This window comes from Drosophila eugracilis, unplaced genomic scaffold, assembly GCF_018153835.1.
Source record: "Drosophila eugracilis isolate 14026-0451.02 unplaced genomic scaffold, ASM1815383v1 contig_2158, whole genome shotgun sequence".
Lineage (NCBI taxonomy): Eukaryota > Metazoa > Arthropoda > Insecta > Diptera > Drosophilidae > Drosophila > Drosophila eugracilis.
The window spans coordinates 24,338-40,818 of record NW_024573042.1 but is presented as its reverse complement, the minus strand read 5'-3'; positions in this window follow the sequence as shown (position 1 = coordinate 40,818).

Here is a 16,481-nt window from a genome sequence, read left to right as displayed (position 1 = left end):
GCTGCTATTGCTCCTAGCCATTTGTTAGCTCTTAGTTTTAACTAATTGTTAGCCTTAGATAAATAAATAAATAAATAAATAAAAAATTATATATATATTCATAATGCCACTCTCATAGAAGCTCGATTGGCTCGGAGAGCCAATTTTCACAGGACTCTCTTGTGGCCAACTTCAGACTACCAAGCGCGTTCGCCATAAACAGAAACAGGTGGTAATCACTTGGTGCGAGATCCGGACTATACGGTGGATGCAAAAGAACCTCCCATCCGAGCTCCCGGAGCTTCTGGCGCGTCACTAAAGATGTGTGTGGCCTGACGTTGTCCTCGTGGAAGACAATTCGGCCTCAGTTGATCAAAAATGGCCTCTTCTGCATGAGTGCTGTCTTCAAGCGGTCCAGTTGTTGGCAGTAAAGGTCCGAATTGAGCGTTTGGCCATAGGGGAGCAGCTCATAGTGAATTATTCTCTGCCACTCCCACCAAACACACAGAAGAACCTTCCTGGCCGTCAATACAGGCTTGGCCACCGTCTGGACCGCTACACCTTTCGACCACGACCGTTTGCACCTTACGTTATCGTAAGTGACCCACTTTTCATCGCCAGTCATCATACTCTTCAAAAACGGGTCGATTTTGTTGCGATTTAGAAGCGAATCGCATGCGTCGATACGGTCAAAGATGTTTTTTTGCGTTAATTCGTGAGGCACCCATACATCGAGCTTCTTAGTGACTCCAAGCTTCTTCAAATGGTTTATAACGGTTTGATGACTTATGTTGACCGACGATACGGCTGCTACTATGCCAGTCTCTTTCGACCAATTCAGCGATTTTATCGCAATTTTCGACGACAGGCCTTCCGGAGCGTGGCGCATCTTCGACCATCTCTACACCAGAATGAAAACGTTGATACTATCGTTGTGCGGTGGAAATGGAAACGGTATCGGGTCCATAAACTGCACAAATTTTATTGGCGGCTTGAGATGCATTTTTGCCTTTATCGTAGTAGTACTGTAAAATATGCCGTATTTTCTCTTAATTTTGCTCTATGATTGCGACGCTGTAACTCGCGAACGACTTAAAAGAAAAGACAATCAATCAAACACGTGTTATCGCGTGAAGCACGTGAGCTTTCCAAAAAGGTATAGTATGACCTGATGCGACGAATAAAACAAGCGCTTTCAGCGCCAACTAGCGAAAATACGGCAAGACTTTTTTGACAACCTAATATTATAGAAATTTCACCATCAAAGTTTTATAATTCTTTCACAATTAAATAACAGTCGTATGATGAGAGATTATCAAAAAATATAGTGACAAATTTTGATAATTTATAGTTTACATTGCATACGTTCTGAGCCGCGCCTCTATATTCTCCTGTTAAATGAATAATACTTTTCCTAATACTTTTTTCCTTTCATCAATTAATAAATCACCGCATATACTTCAATTTCGTTCTGAGTAAAATTAATTTAATTGTTATATTAATAGCGGCTTTAATGTTAATGGTAAATTCAAGTGATTTTCATACAACATTAAACAATCACCATATATGCTGTACATAAAATATGGTGTACAATCTTCACCATGATATATTCCATATATAATCAACCTGTCGTCAAATGAACATTTTATATAATAACTATATGCATACGGTATATGCTTTTAAATGCTTAATATCTAATCCTTCTAAAATACATTCAAAATCAGCATACGATAAAAGGAACGTCTTGTTCAGGTGAGGGGCCAATGTGCCGCCGAAGAAGAGCGCGTGAAGAGCGCATCCGCGCTGAAGAGCGCATCCACGCTAAAGAGCGCATCCGCGCTGAAGAGCGCATCCGCGCTGAAGAGCGCATCCGCCCTCGCCCCTCTCTGCAAAATCTTGCACTCTCGCTCTCTCGGGTCCAACTGCAGCGGTCGGCCGTCGGCGATCGTCTTTTTCTTATGCTAAGTTAAGTTAAGTCAGTTTTCTTGTATAAAGTGAATAAAGCAGACGGGCGATTCCACGACACCCCCGACTTCCACCACCATCAAGCGGCATCTTTTTTTTCGGCAACACCGCCCCACTACAACATTTTGGTCCTTCGATCCGGATTTTCTGGATATTCTGGATATTCTGGATACTTTGGATTCTGGATACCTTTTCTTCCAGCAGTTCCCGGTAGTGTTCCGCCAAAAGATAAGTACGGCTTTTTCTTCCGTCTCCGTCTCTCTGCCGGTCTTCAGTAGTGGTACGAACATTAAATTTCGTTTACACTGCTGCAATATTTTGTTTTCCTGCCGTGTCAACTCCAAGTCCGAGTTTTCCGACACAACGGCTGTGTGAGATTTTCTACTCTTCTTCGTCTTCATATTCTGCCAATTTTTCCATCCGACTCCGTTTTGTGTGCCGCCATATCCCTCGCCGTTTTCGGCCTCCCCGTTATTTGCTATTCCGCTATTCGCTTGCCAACGGTCGAGGCATATGTGCATACATATAATATACACACATACAACCATACTTTTTTCTTTTTTTGGTGCAATCAAGCCGCGTAAAATTGACCAAGTGAACAGTGAAATTGTGTGGTGACAAAAATAAGGCATAATTAATATTGGCCAGCCGGTGTGATTTATTTCCAAAAAATCCTAAATTCATTTAACAGTCCACCGGTGGCGTAATATTTTTTTTCCAATCAGTGTCTTTTTTTTTACACCACACAGCTTTCTGTTCCTCCATTTCTACAGTCCACAGTCCACTGTGCCAACCTAGGCCTTACGTGCATACATATACTTGCATATATACATACATACTTTGTGAAATTGTGTGGTGACAAAAATAAAGCATAATTAATATTGGCCAGCCGGTGTGATTTATTTCCAAAAATTCCTAAATTCATTTAACAGTCCGCCGCTGGCGTAATATTTTTTTTTTCAATCAGTGTTTTTTTTTACACCACACAGCTTTCAGTTCCTCCATTTATACAGTCCGCAGTCCACTGTGCCAACCTAGGCCTCACGAGCATACATATACCTACATATATACATACTTGCATGCATGCCATATATTTTCTGCGTCCAATTTCAGGGAATAAATACGTGACAAAATTTAACTGAAATAAAATCTGTTTAAAAAAAAAAAACCGCCATTTCACTACAAATCCGTGATTGTGTCGCCTAAGTTCGCAACCTCGCCGGCTCAGTAGCCGTGTTGTGTTTTTTTTGGTGCTGGTTTTTTCCTTCGGGGTGAATTCCGAACGGCACTTGTCCATTCTCCGTGCCCTTAGCGCAGCTTCCACTCCGCATCAGGCAACATCCGCCTACAATCTCACCAAACCTCGTCTACTTCTGGGTTGTTTGGTTCCTGAAGTTTTGTTTTCACATTCGATTTGTGCCGCACACGATCTTCCTTTCGACATCGACGCCGCTAGTGCCCACTAGTTCCTTGTGATCGCAATCCATCCGCGATCTCACCGTTCTCATAACTTTAGTGTGACAAGCCACCGCTTCGAACGAGGCCCCTATTGCGCAAGTCAGTCGCCAAGCGCTGACCAGCTAATTGACTTTTGAGAATGCCCACGGGAGACGACAAAAATCCGCGTCCGATCCCAGCCATCAGTTTGGACAGATCTCAATCCGCATCTCCGCGGACGCCCCTTTTGAAGCCTAAGGCGACCAGGGCCATTCAAAGGGCAAAGAGTGACGAAAACGTCAATACAATCCCCGATCCTTCACAGAGGCAGACTCGCTCCGTTGTAAAAATGGCTCAAAGTGCGGTCGAAGTGGAGCTGAAAAAGTTCATCGCTACGACAGATCGAATTAGCCAATTTGAGGCCAACATCAATACCCCGGGAGGCCCAGAAACAGGCTCCCAATACATGTGTGAAGTCCATCGAGACGAAATTCGGGCACTTTGGGAGAAGGTGGAGAAGTGCTATGAGAGCTGCTCCGATTTGCTCGCCGTGTCCGACGACAATTCGGCCACCTCAGCAGTGCTGGAATCGAAGTACAGCTACTGTTACTCCGTATATTCGAGGTGTATTGCCCAGCTTCGGGAGAAAATTGCCTCCCAATCCACGCAGGCTTCCGTCAATGTCCACACGCCCGCGTCTACAGGCTGTCGGTTACCTCCAGTGGATACCGAGGTCTTTGCGGGTGATTACCTTCGGTGGCCCACCTTTAGAGACTTGTTTACGGCCATTTATATCCAAAACTCGCGGCTCACCCCGGTAGAGAAGTTGTTTCACTTGCTGTCCAAAACAAGTGGTGACGCACACGCCATTGTTGCTAAGGCTCCGCTTATCCATGAGGGGTTTGTCGCAGCGTGGCAAAGCCTCATAGACCGTTTTGAGAATCGGCGGCTGTTAGTCAATAGCCAGTTGAAAATCCTTTTCAACCTCCAGGCTATTTCTCAAGAGTCCGGTGTCGCGCTGAGGGAACTGCAAGCCACCATTCAGAGTTGTCTGACAGCCCTAGAAATGTCCGCCATCAATGTTAAGGCATGGGATTGTCTCCTGGTCTTTATGATTTCCTCGAAGCTCCCCAAGGTCACACTTTTTATGTGGGAGCAATCCGTACATAATAAGGCCGAAATTCCAACATGGAAGGAATTAGATATCTTCCTGACAGAGCGCCATCGCACTCTGGAGGCCATCGATGACGTTAGGCCTAGTGGCTCCGGGCAATCTCCGCCAAGGTCGGGACTTCCTGCTGCCCCTGCACGGAGGCTCAATTCGTACCAGGCTCGAGTGGCTCCGGGCCAAAAGGGATGCGATCTCTGTTCGAGGGAGAACCACCCTATCCGCTTATGTCCGCGTTTCTTAGAAATGAACGTGGACGGGCGCTCCGACTACATTAAGAGGAAGCAGTTATGCTTGAACTGTTTTGCCCGAGGGCACCAGCAGTGAGACTGCACGAGCGCCCATACCTGCTTCACATGCCACAGCCGACACCACACCCTCCTGCACTGCGGCAATCCATTCGCTACCGCTCCATGTCCGCCTACTCCAGCAAGGGTTCGCACAACCTGCCAGAAGCACAAACGGCTCAGAGGATCAGTCGGATGTGCAGGTGTGCTTCGCCTCCGGGTCTGGAGCCGTCCTACTGGGCACTGCCCTTATCAACGTGTGCCATCTGGGGTGCAGTTTCCAGGCACGAGCACTGATAGACTCAGGGTCCGAAGCGACGTTCATAACTGAACGACTGTTCAACCTTGTCAAGCTTCCCTTCAAGACTATTCAAGCCCAAGTGTCATCTCTTAATCAGACCATTTCCGCGCAGTCTACTAAATTGTGCCATTTCTCCATTCGGTCGCCGTCTAGACCCGGCTTGCAATTAGAGACTGCGGCTTACGTTCTTCCTCAGTTGGCAGGAAATCTGCCTGTTTAATGCACAAAGCGTCTTTTGTGCTGCACAAGATATCAGGTTGGGGGGTGCATAAACTAATTACAATCTATAAACTCAGGCGAGAAAAAGACAACCGTTTACCAAGATCTAACATCAGCAACTGCCTTTTATTAGCAGCGGCAAAATAACATAATGTTCTAACAGAGTAATTTACAGAGATTGGTTAATACATGTTAATAAGCTTTGTTTACATTTGTATAGGCAAAGAGAAACAGTATGTAAGACGAAAAATATTGTGAGTTTGACCGAACATCCCGGCCGCCTTGAAAGTATCATCTTTCAACAAGATTGAGAATCCGTGGGTAATACTGCCAGCTTATGCACTGGTCGGCAGCACACCCCAGTGCTGGTTCGAATGTGGGCCACTCGAACTAGCCCATCCTTTCCGGGAACAACGGTCTCGACGCGCCCGATCTTCCATCGCTGAGGAGGCAGATTGTCGTCGTGGATGATGACCATGGTGTTAGCCCTGATGTTGGCCGATGGTGTTGTCCATTTGGTGCGCGAGCGTAGTTCCTGTAGGTACTCAAGCGACCACCTTCGCCAAAACTGTTGTTTGCTCGCGGTCACGGCGTCGAATCGTTCCAGGCTGGACGCATGTGTTGATGACACAGTCCGTTCTGGAAGGGCACGAAGAGATTTCCCCACCAGGAAGTGGCCTGGAGTAAGTGCCCCAAAGTCGTTGGGATCTGGAGACAGCGGAGACAATGGGCGCGAGTTGAGAATCGCTTCGACTTCAGTGGTTATGGTGCAGAGCTCCTCGAAGGTGAATCTTGAATTCATCAGTGTTCTGTAGAGTAGACTCTTGGCGCTTTTACCGCCGCCTCCCAAAGGCCTCCAAAGTGAGCAGCTCTAGGAGGGATGAAATGGAAAGTTATGAAATCAGTTGACAAATAAGACGAAATGACTTCTTGCGTGGCTTTGTCTTGAAGGAACGCTCGTAGTTCTTGAAGATGGTTGGCAGCTCCGACGAAATTGGTTCCGTTGTCGCAGAAGATGTCGGTTGGAATTGACCGTCTGGCGATCATCCGTTTAAGTGCTGCAAGAAATGCCTTGGTTGACAAATCCGAGACGACTTCTATATGGACGGCCTTGGATGCCAAACAAATGAATACGGCGAGGTAGGACTTTGTTGGACCCTTTCCTCTAATGCGAAGATATGTGTTAAACGGTCCGCAGAAGTCGACGCCACACCTTTGGAACGGCTGTTGCGGTAGCACTCGTTCTAGTGGTAGCGATCCCATGAGTTGGTTCTCCAGTTTGGGTCTGAACCGAACGCAGGCGAAGAACCACCACTCGACGAGCCAGGTCCCCTGGCGTTGATGATCCAGTATTCCAGACGGATTAGCGCGACTAGAGCTTTCAGGCCTGCGTGACAATTCCTCAGATGCAAGTGTCGGACAAAATCCACGCAAAGTGCGATTTGCTAGGCAGTAGCAGCGGATGCCTTTCAGATTCAGGGATGTCGGCGTTCTGTAATCGTCCTCCAACCCTTATAAGAGCATGTCCTGATGAGCTGTCGAGAAAAGGCGTTAAATACTTTAGGTGACTTGTAAGCGGCTTAGCTTTCTGCAGCGAGTGAAAATCTTCAAGGAACGACTGTTGCTGACTATTGTAGACGATGCTGAACAATGCTCGGCGAAGTTCTTCCGATGTAAGCGATGGATTGACAATTTTGACTCCTCTTGATAAGTTGGCGAAGCGAAAGACGTATGCGATGGTTCGAATGCAGCGAGTGTATGAGCTGATGTGAGTCAGCTGTTGGAGAACATGATTGCTGATCACAGCCGTGGTGAATGTGCTCCTTCGTTGCTCTGCTTTTGACAATAGTTGGATCGATATCGATGATTTGCGGAGTGGTTGGCCACTGGGACGATGGTTGGGTCAAGAACTGTGGACCTGTGAACCACAGCGATGCTGCCAGCTCAGTTGTAGCAGCTCCGCGCGAAACTATGTCCGCCGGATTGCTCTCACCTGGTACAAATTTCCACTGGCCATCTGCGGTCCATTCTTGAATTTCGGAGATTCGGTTTCCAACGAATGCTGACAGTGTGACTGAGTGCTGTTTTAGCCAGTGAAGCACAATCTGCGAGTCCGTCCAGAAATAGACCGAGAATTTTCTGTCCGCTAATAGAGGCTTCAATTTCGCATACAGTTGGCCCAGCAAATGCGCTCCACACAATTCCAGTTTTGGAAGGGATTTTTTCTTCACAGGAGCCACTCTCGATTTGCCAGTCAATAGCTGCACTGCGACATCTCCCGTCGACGTTTCCGAGCGTAGATACACGCAGCAGCCGTAAGCCCTGATTGATGCGTCACAAAATCCATGAAGTTGAAGTGATCGCATCTTGTGTTGGAGGCAATAGCGGGGAATCGATAAAATTGAGACTGTTTGGAATGATTCTAGGCATTTGCCGTGTGTATGTTTTCTGGAACGCTCTCGTCCCATTGCAGGCCAGCGAGCCAAAGTTCTTGCAGAAGTATTTTTGCGACAACAACAAGCGGTGAGAGCAAACCAAGCGGGTCGAACAAGGCGGATGCGGTGGACAAAATACTTCTTTTGGTGATACGCGTTGCGTGGTTCCTTGGTATGAACTTGAAGAACAGTGTATCCTTGTGCTGGTTCCAGTTCACTCCAAGAGCGCTGGCTAGTCCCTCGCCACAGGAACTGAGCTTCTTGGATGCATGATCTTCCATGAATCCAACGTAGTTGGAATGCCATTTGGTGAGTGGGAAATGCCCTCGACGAAGAATTTCTGTGACTTGATCCTTGATAATGCGAAGCGTCTCTAAGTCGTCTGCACCCGTGAGTAGGTCATCAACATAGAAAGACGACTTTATGATAGCGGCGCCGATTGGACAGTCAGCTTGATGAACATCAGCGAGGTGGTTGAGGCTACGTGTTGCCAAAAATGGGGCGGCTGCAGTGCCGTAGGTTACCGTATTCAATTGATACGTGCGCAGCGTGTCTTCTGGAAATGCTCTCCAAAGAATGTACTGGTATTTGCGATCAATAATGTCGAGATTTACTTGCCTATACATCTTGGTCACATCTGCAGTGATGGCGTAACGATGAAGCCTGAACTTTAGAAGCTGCAGGTACAAGTCCTCCTGGAGTGTTGGGCCAACGCATAGCAAGTCGTTGAGTGATAATTGATTTGACGTCCGGCAAGAGGCGTCAAACACCACCCTAAGCTTAGTAGACTCACTGTTGGGTTTGAGGACGCAGTGATGCGGGATGTAGTAGTGCGGCTCGTGCAGTTTAGGATGAATAACTGGGGACATGTGCCCCAATTTCTCATACTCCTCCATGAAGTCGCAGTATTGTTGACGAAGTGCTGGAGATTTCGATAGGCGGCGTTCCATGCTTAGGAACCGACGGCGAGCGATATCAAATGAGTCTCCCAACCGAGTTGGGTCAGCCTTGAATGGCAGTTTGACGACAATCCTACCAGTGCTGTCGAGACAAGTGGTCTTCTCGTACTGTTCCTCGCAAATAGCATGCTCCGGCTTCTGCAGAGGTGGCGAGTCCACTGCTTCCAGTTCCCACAGACGTTTGAGGTTGACATCAATTGACCTTGCGTTTAAAGCCATGCAAGTGGAAACTTCTATTGGCGCGGTTTGCTGCAGTCGGCCGGTTACGACCCAGCCAAACTGAGTTTTCTGCAGCAGCGGGCCTTGAGGTCCCAGCCTTATTTTCCCTATAGTTAAGGCGTCAAAGAAGGCTTCGGTTCCCAGTAGCAGATCGACGTGGCGTGATTGGTAGAATCTTTCATCAGCGAGCGGCGTATTTTCTGGCAGCTTCCAAGTCGAAACGTCGATGGCCAGATCGGGCTGGTATGAGATTTGTGGAATAATACAGAGATCTGCGGAGAGTACGAAAGATGAAATGCGAGATTTGACAGATGCAGTTGTGCAATATTTAATATCTGTTTGCGAATGGCCGATGCTTCGAATTTGGACTGCATGTCTTTCCCTCCGTAAGCGAAGCCGTTGTGCGAAGTCTTCCGTCACGAAGTTCACTTGAGAGCAGGAGTCGAGAAGAGCTCTTCCAGGCCGGTAGGTTCCAAACGCATCCTTGACGAGAACCATAGCAGTGGCAAGCAACACCTGAGACTTCTGGCCAGAATGCGAGTGCGAGTGTGTTGCAGCTTCCAATGGCGGTGCGGTTGGATACGGTTGGTGCGAGCGAGATGAATCTAGCGAATGGTTGTTGTGCAACAGGGTATGATGTGCCTTGTTGCAGGTGCGACAGCGATTTCTCGATGGGCAGCTCGACAGTTGGTGACCTCTACACAGACAGTTTAAACACAGACGGTGTGTTTTAACGACATCAAATCGCGCGGTTGGATTAAGGTCCTTAAACTTGTCACATCCGAGCAATTTGTGTGAGGGTGCGAGGCAGTATACACATGGTGCGTTGGTCAGCGAAAACGACGAATTGTGAGATCTTGCGGGGGACGAGTCGGTCTTGGCCGCTCCGATCCATGGGATTGCTCGTCAGACAGAAGAAACTGGCAGTGGCGCTCAAGTATCTGCGTGCATTGGCTCCAGGATGGCAGAGTGAGATAATCCAGTGATTCGTTCCATTTTGTTTTGGTCTGCTGATCGCACTTCTCCATGACCACGTAAATGAGCATCGCCTCAGAAATTTGAGCGTCCGAGCCTAGCGATGAAAGGGCACTATATAACGCGGATGCGTTGTCGATTAGGCTGCGGAGCTGTTGAGCACTTGCCGCAGCAGCCGGCGGCAGTTTAAAAATCGAGGCTATCGTTTCGACAAAGATTAGGGCAGGCTTGTCATACCGGTCCTTCAGCCGTTCCAGCGCCTTCGCATAATTTTCTCCAGTGACCGGGAAGGCTGCGACAGCTTCCAGTGCAGGTCCCTTTAAACAATTACGGAGATGATTAAATTTGTCTATATTAGATATTTGCTCACGATTGACCAGTGGCAGAAACGACGAGATGAAGTTCTTGTAATCCTTATGATTTCCATCAAAGCTAGGTAGTGCCAATCTTGGCAGTCGAGACGGCGCGCTGTAGCTTGGTGCAGAGATGTGGTCGAAAACTGTGTTGTGCAGATCCTCTCCAAGAAGTTGCTGAATTGCCAACTTTGTAGTTATGTAACTGTCCTCCAGGTCTGCACGTCCACTATCTGTGGAGTCCATGGTCTCAATTTCTGATTGTACCGAAAGGGCTTGCTTAAAATATGACTCTAAGATTCCCAAACGGCACTGAAGTTCAGCCGGCGATTTCTGCTCTGCTCCTTCCTTGACATCGACCATTACTCTTATGCGCGTAATGTTGCGCTTAATATTCGAGCGTTGCCGTTTGAGAGTCTCCAATATAGTCGTTTCCATTGCTGCGACGAAGAATGCGAATGCGAGAACGAGAGTAAAGTTGCGGCAACAACAACGCGGAGCGACGAATGTGGCAATGCCGTGAAGTTAGTTCAAAGCGAAAGCGACTAGAACTCAAAAACGGTACCAGCGACTGCAGTTGGCGATGTAAACAAAACAACAACACTTTGCTGGCGGAATAACGGAGCAAAGGAGAATGAGCGATCGACGCCGAGCTTATAGAGCGGGCGGGCACACACACACAAGCGAAGAGATGTGCGAAGAAGAGCGCGAATAGTTCCGTTATACGAACGACACGTTGCCCTTAGAATTTTCGTGAATAGTTAATAACTTTATTTGTTTATTTATTATTCACTTTCGATGAATGCACTAGGCTTGAATGTTCACCTTTGTATGCGGTTATGACAATGTTGAGTTGCGATGAGCGGGTCGAGCGAATAATTGTTGCGGGCGATACTTCGACAATTGTTTATGAATTAATAAATTGTTAATAATTTGTTTAAACACTGCGCCACGTTGGGCGCCAAAATGTTTAATGCACAAAGCGTCTTTTGTGCTGCACAAGATATCAGGTTGGGGGGTGCATAAACTAATTACAATCTATAAACTCAGGCGAGAAAAAGACAACCGTTTACCAAGATCTAACATCAGCAACTGCCTTTTATTAGCAGCGGCAAAATAACATAATGTTCTAACAGAGTAATTTACAGAGATTGGTTAATACATGTTAATAAGCTTTGTTTACATTTGTATAGGCAAAGAGAAACAGTATGTAAGACGAAAAATATTGTGAGTTTGACCGAACATCATATCCGATTCCGCGGGATCGTCTCAAGGGATTGCCCGACATTCCCCTGGCGGACCCCAACTTCTTTGAAAGCTCCCAAGTCGATGTGTTAATAGGAGCTGACATTCTTCCGTCCATTCTCCTCGGTAATACCAGGGCTAACATCTGCGGGTCACTTCTCGGTCAGGAAACCATTTTTGGATGGGTGCTGACAGGACCATTATCTCCAGCCAACCCTCGCAGCGTGTCCGTTTTTTCCACACGAGTTGCCCGTAGCCTCGGTGACTCGCTGGATCAGCTCCCCACCAAATTTTGGGAGGTGGAGGATGTGCCCACACAGATTAATTCGGAATCGGATTCAGTTTGCGAGCACAATTTTGTCCAGACGACGAGAAGAGACGAGTGTGGCAAGTACGTTGTGACGCTCCCCTTACGCGACCCCGAGCAGAAGGATTCCGAGCTCTCGGCTTCACGGTCCTTTGCTCTTGCTCAGTTCCTACGTAATGAGCACCGCCTGAAGAGGGATCCGCCCCTTAAGGCCCGCTATGACTCGGTAATACAGGAATACATCGAATTAGGCCACATGACCGAGGTCTCTCCCCAAGCATACTCCGCTCCAACGTATTTTGTTTCGCAATCCTGATGGGGAGATCCGCGACTACGAATTAAAAACGGTTACCTTCGGTGTCAATTGTGCCCCGTTCCTAGCGATCCGTCTCCTGCAGCAGCTCGCTGACGGCGAAGAGTTGAAGTACCCACAGGCAAGCCAAATTATCCGGCATTTTATGTACGTTGATGACGTTCTCGCGGGGGCAGACTCCAAAACCGAAGCCCAAGTGGTGATTCGGGAGCGCCCTAGAGTCAGCAGGGTTTCCACTGAGGAAATGGACGTCGAATAGCAAGGCGATCCTGGCCGACATTCCGAGCGACCACCTCCTTCGTGCTGATTTCCTCGACATCGATGCAGAGAGCACGGCCAAGACACTCGGCGTGCGCTGGAAAGCGACGAGCGATGAGTTTTTTTTTGTTCCGCCAGAGTTGACTTGAGGCTCCTCCTTCACGAAGCGCCAAGTCCTCTCCCAAATTGCCAAATTGTTCGATCCAGCAGGTTGGCTCGCTCCTTTCATTGTCCGGGCAAAGATGTTCATGCAGGACATTTGGCTTCTGAATCTGGGGTGGGACGACGCCCTCCCTCAAGATTTCTGTCAGCGATGGGTTGACTTCCTGGAGAATTACTCGGTGCTCGATCAGATTCGTGTTCCTCATTGGGTCGCGTTCCGACCACACCTAAGGGTCGAGCATCACGGGTTCTGCGACGCTTCAGAGAAGGCGTACGGCGCAGCATTTTACGTCCGTGTCGAGGTTGGGTCTGCGGTCATAGTGAACCTGCTGACGGCAAAGACTCCAGAGGCCCCAGTTAAAACGGTGTCGCTCCCTCGGTTAGAGCTGTGCGGCGCCTTGTTGCTGTCGGAAATGGCCACCGCCGTTCTGCCAATGATGCCAGGGCCCGCATCTGCCCCATACTGTTGGACGGACTCGACTAGCTCTCCAAGACCTTGCGGATAACCAGTTGTGGTGGCACGGGCCTGGCTGGCTGTGAGGGCCTCGCAGCGAGTGGCCCACTCAAGGCAACGAGGCCCCCGTGACTGGACTCGAGAAGCGAGCAGTCAAGGTCCATGTCGCGAAGGCGCCCCCCGAAGATCTCCTTGAACGTTTCTCAACACTGGACAAGGCACTACGTGTCCTTGCCTATGTTTGTCGCTTCATCCAGCGCGCGCGGAAGATACGCTCTCCGTTCGAAGAGCACCTGACTGCTAATGAGATTACGTCGGCTGAACGTCTTCTAGTTTCCGTCACTCAGCGCAGACACTTCGTCTCTGAAATGGGCTGCTTAAGCGAAAAGCGTCCAGTATCAGCGTCCAGTCCGGTTCAAAATCTGAACCCCTTCATGGATTCGCAAGGCTGGTCAAGTCCGTCTTCTATGCTTGTAAGGTATGTGTCATCCACGAGAAGAAGTTGCAGACGCAACTCATGGGAGAGCTACCGAAGGAACGGACGTCCTTCTCGCGCCCATTCACGTACACAGGTGTGGATTATGCCGGTCCTTTCCAGATAAAGAACTATACGGGGCGAGCCTGCCTCATCACAAAGGGGTATGTGTTGGTGTTTGTGTGCTTCTCCACTAAGGCCATCCATTAAGAGCCTACGTCGGACCTTACGACCGAGAAATTTCTGGCTGCTTTCGCTCGGTTCGTGTCCCGGAGAGGATGCCCCCGTCAAGTGCAGTCAGACAACGGGAAGACCTTTGTGGGGGCAGCTGCCCTGCTATCTCGCGATTTTCTCCAGAGCCTAAAAGGGGCTGTGACAGGTGCCTACAGTCACCAGCAGCTTCTCTGGCATTTCATTCCTCCGGGAGCCCCCCACATGGGGGGCCTGTGGGAGGCAGGCGTCAAGAGCTTCAAGAACTTGTTCTACAAGTCCACCGCCACACGGAAATACACCTTTGAGGAGCTGGCTACTCTCCTGGCGAGGATCGAGGCGTGCCTAATTTCGCGGGCGCTCGCGCCAATGTCCGAAGACCCTGCTGATCTGATGGCTCTTACACCCGGGCACTTTCTGGTGGGAGGTCCTCTTCTCGTCACGGTCGAACCCGAGCTAAAGGGGGATACTACGTCAATTATTAATCGCTGGCAGCACCTGAAGGCTCTTCAACAGCAATTTCGTCTGCGATGGAAGGAAGAGTACCTCAAGGAGCTCCATAAGAGGAACAAGTGGCGTGCCCCTACGAGGAATCTCCGCGTCGGGGATATGGTGGTCATCAAGGAGGACAACCTTCCGTCCAATGAGTGGCGATTAGGCAGGATTGACGCGGTGTATCCAGGATCCAATGGCCATGTACGCGTGATTGACATCCGCACCGCGCGAGGGCTCGTCAAGCGGCCCGTCGATGGACGCGTCCGCCTTCCCACAATAATTATGCGTTTCTTCCGTTCCAATGTCACTGTTCATTGTGCTGTCTCGTAGCTCTGCCCGTAATTTCAAGTCGAACTTCACACCAATTCTGATAACGCTGTTTTGTTTCTCCATCATAGTTCCGCCAGTCATATTCAGCACGATGTCGCCACGTCCACGCAGCGCCCAGTCACTGGAGAGCAGATGTACTCGAGGTACACAGTCCTACCGATGCCGAGTCTGCAGAGGGATCCATCCTTTGAAGCAATGTCGGCGCTTTCTACGTCTCAGCGCCGAGAAGCGGCTCCGGGCGGTTCTCATGAACCGGTATTGCTCCAACTGCCTGGCTCACGAGCACTCCGACGGATCGTGCCGGCGTGGGGACTGCTGTAGAACGTGTGGTCAGGATCACCACTCGCTGCTGCACCTCGTAGAGAAGCCGCAAGCTCGGCGCCAGCCGCGTCAAGAGGAGCACCGTTCACGGAGCGTGGGAGACAGTACACGGAGTGTCTCAGCGGGCGCTCAGCCGTCGTCCGTCAACTCCCGGCGCGGTTGCTTCTCGGCCGGACTCACAAGCCGGTCCACGGCCATCGACTTCCCGGCGCTCGTCGGCAGCTCATCAGCATTCTTCCGCCACTGCCCGGCAAGCTTCAGGTGCTCCACGGCCTTCGTCCGCCACTCATCGGGTGCCGTCCACCGCTCGTCCGACCGCGTCATTCGCGCCTAGGCAACTTTCCGCCTCTCGCCAAGGGACCCCGCAGGACGCAGCCGCTGCGCCCACCCTATCGTCGCTGCTGCAGCGGAACAGCGTCAACGTTCTGCCGACCGCGCTAGTGCGCATTGACACCGGGACCCGGATCTTCAACACGGGGGCCTTTATCGACCCGTGTACGCCCTCAAGCTGCATAGACGCATCGCTAGCGGCGAACAAGTTCGTTCGTCCATCGTGGGTTCCAAAACGGATGATAGCGTTCGGCTGGAGGTCGTTTTCAAAATCGAGCCTCACGTGCGCGTTCGTACGCCGTCTCGAGAGCTGAGCGAGGCGGTGCGTGCCCACTTCCGAGGCGTGACATTGGCGGATGAGCGGTTCTATCTGCCAGCGACGATCTCCGTTGTCCTGGGCGCTGATATGTACCCGCGTATCATACAGCCGGGGTTCCTGAAGATCCAGGACGGGCTGCCGGTGGCCCAGAGCACCGTTTTTGGATGGGTCGTGTCCGGAGCCTGTCACCAACCGTAGCGACGAGGGAGCTGTTGCAACCCGAGTGATTGCAAGGGGGGCGGGATATTCAGGTGTGGGGCCAATGTGCCGCCGAAGAAGAGCGCGTGAAGAGCGCATCCGCGCTGAAGAGCGCATCCACGCTAAAGAGCGCATCCGCGCTGAAGAGCGCATCCGCCCTCGCCCCTCTCTGCAAAATCTTGCACTCTCGCTCTCTCGGGTCCAACTGCGGTCGGCCGTCGGCGATCGTCTTTTTCTTATGCTAAGTTAAGTTAAGTCAGTTTTCTTGTATGAAGTGAATAAAGCAGACAGGCGATTCCACGACTCCCCCGACTTCCACCACCATTAAGAGGCATCTTTTTCCGGCAACACCGCCCCACTACAACACGTCTAATTTATTTTAAAAATTTTGAAATTCTGTAAACAGCGCCTAATTCGCATCCATATCGATAGCCCGATAGTGTTGGGAAACGCCTAGTTAGTAGTGTTGCTAAGGGACGATAGAAAGAGAGTAAAACAACGTGTGCAGAGCGATTTATAGATTTAATTCCTACTCAATTATCCACATAATAATAAACTACATACCACTCAAAAACCTACTCTTCACAGTTCAGAAGTGGGATAGTTGAGGTTGGATATGCGTGGAGCGGAAAAGTTGTGCTAGAGTTCCAGGAAAACCAGCAAGAATCATCGGCGTGGAAAGTTTGCAATGGGATGTGTTCCCAAAGGTCTATGTGACAAAGGAAATTGCAAATAACGGATGTGTTCCATTTCTACGTGGCAGACGG